Source organism: Sorex fumeus, unplaced genomic scaffold, assembly GCF_029834395.1.
Source record: "Sorex fumeus unplaced genomic scaffold, SorFum_2.1 ptg000010l, whole genome shotgun sequence".
In the NCBI taxonomy this organism is placed as follows: Eukaryota; Metazoa; Chordata; class Mammalia; order Eulipotyphla; family Soricidae; genus Sorex; species Sorex fumeus.
In genome coordinates this window covers 27,176,057-27,185,865 of record NW_026606067.1, presented here as the reverse complement: position 1 = coordinate 27,185,865, position 9,809 = coordinate 27,176,057, and the positions used below count along the sequence as shown (strand labels likewise).

The following is a 9,809-nucleotide window of genomic DNA, read 5'->3' as shown; positions in this document are numbered from 1 at the left end:
GTGGCAAACCCACTGATTAAAATAAGGTAGAAGCCTTTTCCCCAAGCTGTTTATAAATAATATAATTCAATAATATAATTGCACCATACCACACAAAGTCTCCTGGAAGAATCATTTTGCCTTTTACCTACTTTTCTTCTGTGTTTGGTTTTGCAGTCAGTGCTTATTCTCCTGACCTTTCCTGTCTATGCTCAGTGGCCATCGTCTGTTGGTCCACATCAGTCCTGACACCTTAGCACCTCAAGAGGTGAAGGAGTTGTGTAAATATGCATATATATTTGCAAATAAGGTCAAACACAATGAAAAACTGGAATTGGAAACCAAATATTAGAAACTAAGACAGTTTTCCTTTTTTCCAATAAAAACTAGGACCAGAGAAAAATTAGAACACCCAAATGAAGCTGCACAGTGAAGACAGCCAAAAAGAAAATCCATACTATATTTCTATTTAAAAATAAGCAAAATTTTTAAATAGAAAAATTTTGTGTGGAAATTCCAGCGAGTGCTGTTTATTTAAACTTAGGATTTTTAAGAATTAATCATCATGCATACCTGCTAATGTCTAAAATGTCCCTATTGGCATTCTGAGTGGTATTCCTTCTAAATCCCTCCTGGAGGTTATTGAGGAAAAACAATTTGTCTACAATCTTTTAATTGAACAAAGAATCTGTCAGTTCTAGCAAAGATTTTAGGCATTTGTGCCACTGACCATCAATTTACTTTAGTTTTGCTTATGACTCACAAGAATGTTAAGTACCCAAGGGATTAAATTCCAGTCCCATGGGGTCTTGTAAACAAATAGGCTGAACTGGTCTAGTAATCAAGTGGAATTTGTTTCACAAGTAGATAGGAGTACAATTACTGAAACTAAATACCAGTAGAAAGAGACGAGAATAGCCAAGCCAAAAATCTGTCAGTGTTTTAGAACCAGGAGATAAATGAATGTATAATTGGAAATCCACTATTAAAAATATCTGATCAAACCTGGTGAAGAGTTTGTGGTTAAAATCTTCCCTTTGAATACTAAACAGTTCATAAAGTGTATAATACAACATTTTGAATTCACATCTTTCTCTGTATTCTACAAATATAATAAAAGCACAGTTTAGTACATAGATGACTTTTAAATAACTATATACAAAATAGGAGAATAGTGGTTATAAAAACTTATCTTTTCCTCTTAAATTTCCCAGTGAATTACACAAATTTTGTCATTTTCTAATTTATGTAACTACTAGAAATTTTTGGAGAATAAAATTGGTGAAAATTTTCTTAAATTAGTCATAAATATCAAACAGAATTTAATTTTAAATTTATTCTATCACATATTAGTCTAGCAGGATGATTTGCAAAATAATATACCATTTTACCAGTGTTATTTGTAAATATAATAACATGAGTATTATTAAATTATAAAACTATTAGTATAAAAGTGACGTTTAGTTATATAACTTATACACAGTTTTAAACATGTGAATCTAATTAGATATTTTTGCTATTCATTATGATTTTAATAAATTAGGAACAATTTTATTTTTTGAATTTTAACTTTTACCTGACAGTTTAAAGAAACTTCTAATTGTCTGTTAAAACTCATTTGAAGGAAAAAATAGGTTTATTTAGAATGAAAAAATAGGTTTATTTAGGATGAAAGAGAAAGAAGATTCATAAAAATAGAGAAATTATACACTTTCATTTGCAATACAGTTGACATTAAAATGGAAAGTACTATTTACTTTGTTACAGGTGGGAAAACGTAAAAAATTATGAATTTACTTTTTAAAATCACAAAATCAACAATTTTGTCAATATTTATTGGTATTTGGTTTAAAATATTTTATGCTAGTTGATTTCTTAGATTATGTTTAGTTTTACTGAATGCTAATGTGTTTTAGAACTTTTTAATTTCTTAAAAATATTACCTGGACTGTACAGGAACTGGTTTTTTCTTTTTTCTTTTTTTTTTCTTTTTGGGTCATACCTGGCCATGCACAGAGATTACTCCTGGCTCTACACTCAGGAGTTACTCCTGGTGGTGCTTAGGGGACAATGGGATGCTGGGAATCGAACCCGGGTCGGTCGCGTGCAAGGCAAAGGCCCTAACCACTGTGCTATCTCTCCAGCCTCAGACTATATAAGAACTGTTAAGGAACTTGCCTAGATGAAGGGAACACACCAAATCAATCCCACATAGTTACAATGATGCAGTTATAGAAATATTTAAAAACTTTAAATAATTGTAATTTGGAGACAGATGTTTAGGCCACACCCAGCAGTACTTACAGTTCTGTGCTCAGGTATCACACATTGTAAGGCTTGGAGTGACCATACGTGTGCTGAGAACTGAAATCAGTATGCAAGGAAAGTCTCCTCCCTACTGTACTCTCTCTCTCTCTCTCTCTCTCTCTCTCTCTCTCTCTCTCTCTCTCTGGCATAATAATTGTATTTTGAAATTTTTAGTACAATTTTAAACTCAGTATAGCTTTTCGTGGCTGTTACTTGCAAATATCTGAAAATTTAAATGTCTGCCAATGGTCTATGTATGTGTTCAACTGACTACTGTGTTCTTGAAATGTCTCATTACTATATACTGGAATTTTTCCTATTAAAATTTTAATGTTGATCAATTTGTATTTTTTTAAAAAAATAATGCATTAAAAGCAAAACAATCCCTTTATTGTAAAATGCCGATTCTTCCATTAATAAATGTACTGCTTTGTTTATTAACTTATGATGGTGCACCCCTGATCGTTTCATAAAACTTTCAGGAATTAACATGTGTCAATATTTGAAATGTTATATATTTGTAAATATAAATGTTTATACTAAAAATTAAAATATGTTTGATATTTATCCTATTACTTTTTTGTATGCCATTTAACTAGGAATAGACATTCTCTTCTAAAGGAAATAAGATATTGGAAAAGAAAAAAGTTTAAAGCAATAAGGACTAAGCAAAAATAAAGAGAAAGAAAACAATTTCATGACTTCATGAATACTGTATGACTGAAATCGAATCATGAGCAGCTATGTAATGGTCTATCTCACTGTGATTCAATAAAACCTTTTAATAAAAAAGAGAAAGAAATCCTAGGACCAGAAGACATTACAGTAGGTAAGACTACCACAATGAATGAGGCTACATCTTCATCTCTGCTACACTGCCTATGGTCTTCTGAGCCATTCCAGGAGATGTCACTGATCGCAGAGCCAGGAGTAGGCCCTGAGGACAGCTAAATGAGGTCCCCTAAAATAAATAAATAAATAAATAAAATGGTGAGAGAGAAAGAAAACCTAAGTTCTGATTATAGATGACATTCAGCTACCACAATATTCACTTCCAAAATAAGATGAAATACATAAGTATTGAATACAGATTTGCTTATAAAAACAGTGAATAAGCATAATTATATGGTGGGGAAAAAATGATAGAAAATAATTCCTACTCTAACTCATTATTAGATTTCATGAAGGTGATTATTTGCATAACCAATAAAGCAGTTTGAATTTTAAGCAAGGTCAGTTTTACCTAATATGAGTTTCATCTATATAATTTTATGCATTATTAATATGTTGTAATTGCTGCTATAACAATTCCTATACATTTATTAGTTTTTGTGTCCATAAGTTACAAGGCACAATTCTTCAGGATATTGAACTTAGGGCAATCTTTAGGATGCAAAGCCAGTACACAAGTGAGTGGAATCAAAGATAAATAAATGGGACTACATTAAGTTAAGAAGCTTATGAGCCATAATGAAAATAGTCATTAGACTCTAAAGAAACCCCACAAACTAGGATATATTATTTGCTCACCATTCATTTGATGAAAGAGTTAATATTCAATATGTGTAAAATACTGGTCAAACATTACTTGATAGTTTGCATAAAAAATGTAACCTATCAAAAAATGAGGCGAAATTTCCTCAAAGAAATACAAATGGCCAAATGGGTCACTGCTTTGGGAAATATTCAATGCCTCAGCCCTTTTGAAAAACAATATGAATATTCAAAAAAAACATACAAACAAGGAACTGAGCTTTTATTTCACCCTGAAATTTAAGTATTAGGAATATACTCCAAAGGCCCCAAAACAATGCAAAAGTCACCTGTCTAGCAAATAGAATCCACCAATTCATCAAAAAGAGAAGATATCATTATTACTAAGAATGATTCACCCTGGGTTCAAAGATGGTTTAACATACGCAAGCCATTCAACATAACACACCATATCAGTAAAAGAAAAATTAAAATCATGTGATCATGTCAATAGATAGAAAGAAAGCATTGGACAAGATCCAGCACATATTCATGACAAAAACTTTCAACAAAGTAGAAATTGAAAAAACTTTACACAACATAGTCAAAACTATTTACTACAAACCCACAGTAAACATTATATTCAATAGGGAAAATAATCTTTCTACTAACAGACACAACAACGCTCGCCACTTCTTTTCAATATAGTACTTTTCATTATAGTACTTAAAGTATTTGGCCATAAATATGAGATATCAAGAGAAAAATATCAAGGTCATTCATAGAAGAAAGGAAGAAGTCAAGCTCTACTACTTACAGTACACTATATTTAGAAAATCCTAAAAACTCTACAAAAATAGCTCCTAGAAATAATAGATATGTATGGTAAATTGGTAGTCTGTAAATTAACAATAAAAATACATGACCTTCCTATATGCAAAAAATGAAAAATAGGAAAGAGATCTTAAATAAATATACCTGTTCCAACTGTAACTCAGAAAATCAAATACCACAGAATAAGCTTAATTTTGCTTCAGGTGCTACGGGAGAAGGCAGTTGGGATAAAGGACCACTATGGCAATGATAGTTGGAAATGATCACTCTGGATAAGAACTGCATGATAAAGTAGGTAAAAGAACAATCATCATAATCTCTCAGTACATGTATAACAAAACGCAATGCCCAAAAGGAGAGAAAGAAGAATAGAAAAGAAAAAAAACAGCATTCAAACCCACTAAAATATGAGAAGAAATGACCGAAAACATCCTCAAATAAGGAGTGCAAATATCCCAAAAGTATATGAAAAAATTCTGTACATCACTAATCATCATAGTGATGCAAATAAAGATAACAATGAGATATCACCTCGCACTACAGTCTGGACATATCAAAAAGACCAAGAGCAACCAGTGTTGGTGTGGATGTGAGAAAAAGGTACTGTCTTCAATGCTGGTAAAATTACTGACTGCTTCAGCCTTATGGAAATCAAAATGGATGTTTCTCAAAAAACTAGAAACTGAGCTTCCATATGACTCAGCAATACACTCATTGTAACATATTCTAAGGACCTCAAAATATAACACAAAAAAAGCTGTTTGCACTCCTACGTTAATTACAGCACTGTTATAGAAACAACCCAATTGCACAACAAAAAAATGATTGGATTAAAATATTGTGATACAGAGGAAGGGTGGGATGGGGGGGATGGGGGGCTGGAGGGATACTGGGATCCATGGTGGTGGGAAATGGGCACTGGTGGAGGGATGGGTATTTGATCATTGTATAATTGAAACCCAAGCACAAAATTTCTAAGTCTACAACTGTACCTCATGGTGTCTCACTAATAAAAACATTAAAATAAAAAAAATGAAAAGAAAGAACTGATTCCAAATACAAAAAAAAGACCCCAAATTCTGTCCTGCTCTATATACTACATAATGAGTACATAAAAGGACAGTACAGATATATAAATTTTGGTTGTGTGCTTACTAAGATATGAACTTTTTTTAGCTTAAAGAACCAAGCACAAAAGATTGTAAATCTATAACTGTACATCATGGTGTTTCACTAATAAAAAATTTTTAAAAAAAAAGAAAAAAATTGTGGTATATATGCACACTGGATTATTACACAGCCATTCAGAAAAATGAGGTCATGATCTTTGCTTATACATGGATAGTGGTAGACATGAATAGTATCATTCTGAGTGAAATGAGTCAGAGAGAGGGACAGACATAGGATGATTGCATTCATTTGTGATATATATATATATGTATATATACATGAAGAATTTTGTACAAATAATAGCCAGAGATGGTGAAAACAAAGGTCAGAGGGCCTTGCCTACTGTAGGAACTTGCCACAATTTGGGTGGGGGACTGCAATTAGGACAGAAAAGGGACCACTATGATAATGATAATTGAAAATGGTCCTTAATGCTGAAAGAAGGTAAAGTAAATACTATTACCTTTTCAGTAATAATACTGTAAATCACAGTACATAAAAGGAAAATAGGAAGAAGAAGCAGAAGCAGCAGAAGCAGCAGCAGCAGCAGCAGCAGCAGCAGCAGAAGAAGAAGAAGAAGAAGAAGAAGAAGAAGAAGAAGAAGAAGAAGAAGAAGAAGAAGAAGAAGAAGAAGAAGAAGAAGAAGAAGAAGAAGAAGAAGAAGAAGAGGAAGAAGAGGAAGAAGAGGAAGAGGAAGAGGAGGAAGAGGAGGAAGAGGAGGAAGAAGAGGAAGAAGAGGAGGAGGAGGAGGAGAAGGAGGAGGAGGGAGAAGGAATGGTTGTTAGAACATTGTATGACTGAAAATAATGAACAACTCTGTAAATGTATGACTTGTGGTGATTTATTTAAAAATTCACATAAATTGAAAAAAAAGTCATCTGCCTCTGATTTTCATTGCACTACTATTCACAGCAGCCCAAGTCTGGAAACAACACAAATGCCTCAAAAGATATAATTGGTTGATAAAAACCAAGTACATATACATATACTTCTAGGCTAGAAGAAAATATGGAACTTTGGATTTTTGCTGCTATGTGGCTGCCTGCTGAGTGAAATTAGGAGATATTGAGATACAGAATGATCTCTCTTGCATGCTGACTATAAAGAAATATTATCAGTGGGTAACAAATACTGAAATTCAGTAGATAAGAACAAGTGAAGTAGATTTTATTTTTTTATGAAAGGGATCATAATTTTATTTTGTTTTTTTTTAATTTTTATTAGTGAAACACCATGAGGTACAGTTGTAGACTTAAAAATTTTTGTGCTTGGGTTTCAGTTATACAATGATTGAGTACCCATCCCTCCACCAGTGCCCATTCTCCACCACCATGGATCCCAGTAGCCCTCCCACCACCCATTCCCCCCATCACACCCGGCCTCCGTGGCAGGTCATTCCCATTTGTTCTCTCTCTCATTTCGGGTGCTGTGGTTTGCAAAAGAGGCAATCATGTTTGGTCTATAGTCTACTTTCAGGATGCATCTTCCATCCTGGGAGGATCCCCTAACATCTTTTATTTGGTGCTCCCTTCTCTGTCTGAGCTGCCTTTTCCCCTACATGTGTGGCTGGCCTCTAAGCCATGGAATAAACCTCCTGGTTCATTGCAGCACTGTTTACAGTAGCCAAAATCTGGGAAAAACCTGAGTGCCTCAGAAAAGATGACTGGTTAAAGAAACTTTGGCACATATACACAGTGGAGTACTATGTAGCTGTTAGAAAAGATGAAGTCATAAAATTTACATACAAGTGATGGTGACAGTCACGGTCCTCCCGTTATTCTTCGATTTGCCCGAGCGGGCCCAGTAACGTCTCCATCATGAGACTTGTTGTTACTGTGTTTGGCATATCGAATATGTCACGGGTAGCTTGCCAGGCTCTGCCGTGCGGGCGAGATACTCTCGGTAGCTTGCCGGGCTCTCCGAGAGGGACAGAGGAATCGAACTCGGGTCGGCCATGTTGGCTGCGTGCAAGGCAAACGCCCTCCCACTGTGCTATACAACATGGAAAGTATCATGCTAAGTGAAATGAGTCAGAAAGAGAGGGACAGACTTAGAAAGTTTGCATTCATCTGGGGAACATAAAGTAACAAAATAGGAGACTAACACCCAAGAATAACTGAGATAAGTACCTGTAAAGTAGACTTCAGTAGGAAGCTTTCCACTTGTGTTTGGAGATTAGGGGTGTGCTATAGGTCAGGGAAGGAAACACAAAGAAAATGGTGGAAAGAGTTAGTGACTGGAGAAGGAAGGGGTTCTGAAAGAAGTTAAAGTGATATGCACAATCCCCTGTTAGTAAGAGTATAGTAGTGTGCATCTAATGGTGCATAAAAGGAAACAAAGAAAAAGATATAAGTGCCTACCTCAGAAGTAGGCTGGGGTAGGGTGTTGGTTCACGGGAAACTGAGAATATTGATGGAGGGAAGGGAACACTGGTGAAGGGATTGGTGTTGAAACTTTTTATCACTGATATTTAATCACAATCTTATTATCTCATTCTTACTTTGGACAAACTGGCAGGCCACCAAATGTAACCTGCCCACACGACAGAGTCTGGCAAACTCCCCGTGGCGTACCCAATATGCCAAATACCAGTAACAATGATGGGTCTCATTCTCCTAACCCTGAAAGAGCCTTGAATATGGCACCTTTTAAAAAATTCTCAGGGTTAGGATGAAGGAGACGTTACTGGGGCCTGCTCGAGGCAATCGACGAACAACAGGATTCAATCACAAATAATTGTGTAGCTTTGTAATTTATGGTGATTCAATATTTTTGAAATTCTATTGGTCTAAAACATCGACAATATTCATTTTATTTTTGGTGTTAGAAGACAATATATTTAAGAGCATAAATTGTCACTATGAGTGACTTTTTAAATTTCCAAGTGAGGATAGCTTCACTTTATGATGCTAGAAAAGTATAAAAGCTGTTATTTTTCTGGTTATATGTTGCATCAGTCCAATCTATGTTATCTGCAAATATCTCTTATATTTTCTTTCTATTTTCACATGCCCTTTATGAGAATCCATATGTTTCATCAAGATAATGTAAATATCTTAAAATAAAAACATCTCCAGTGTCTATTTTTCCAGATAAGGATCTCTTGAGATTAGGACATGGACATCCGGGAAAAGAGAAACTATTCAGATCACTATTCAAACCACCATAATTTTATTTTGTTTTTAAAATATTTTTTGGAGGTCACCCCCAGTGATGCTCAGGGGTTACTCCTGATTCTGCACTCAGGAATTAACCTAGTGGTTTCAGGGACCATAGGGAATGCCAGAGATGGAATCCAGGTCAGCTAGGTGCAATGCAAAAATCAGACCCTCTGTACAATCACTCCGGCTCCAACAATATTTTAAATGTCACTGGTGAATTACATTTTATTTCTGAGTAGATGATTACTGTATAAGTTTAGCACTGTTGTTCATTCATTCACCAAATGATTGATTACAGTTAGGGATAAGTAAGGAAAAACTTTAAACTTTAAACTTTAAACTTTAGTGCATTGTATTGATATACTGTGTAATTTGTCTTAAATATCTATGAAGTTTTGAACTATAAGTTATTTAATTTTAGATGAAGGGTCACTTTTTTCTCAAATTAGTTGCTCCATTTCCCCTCTGCCACTACAGCATCCCACACAACTCCTCACAGAGGGCTTATTTGGCTAAGTATTAAATTCTAAGGTATTATATATGTTTGCCATTTAAATTAGGTGTGGGTGGTATCATACTGGATATTATTTAGATGTCTAAAATGTAGTTGTTAAACTGATAAGAACAGATACTACACTTGATATTAGCCAAAAGGCCGAGAATGCCCTGCCACAGAGGCAGGTGGGATGGGGGGATGGGGAGTGGGAGAGATACTGGGATCAGTGGTGGTGGAAAATGGGCACTGGTGGAGGGATGGGTATTTGATCATTGGTGGAGGGATGGGTATTTGATCATTGTATAATTGAAACCCAAGCACAAAAATTTGTAAGTCTACAACTGTACCTCATGATGTCTCGCTAATAAAAATTTAAAAAAATAATAAAA

The 9,809-nt window shown here is 34.6% G+C and overlaps 1 pseudogene; it reads right to left on the bottom strand.

The window, feature by feature from the left end:
• Window positions 1-9,479: 9,479 nt before the first annotated feature.
• LOC130020203 (uncharacterized) lies at window positions 9,480-9,592 on the bottom strand (annotated as a pseudogene).
• Between the last annotated feature and the right edge of the window lie 217 nt (window positions 9,593-9,809).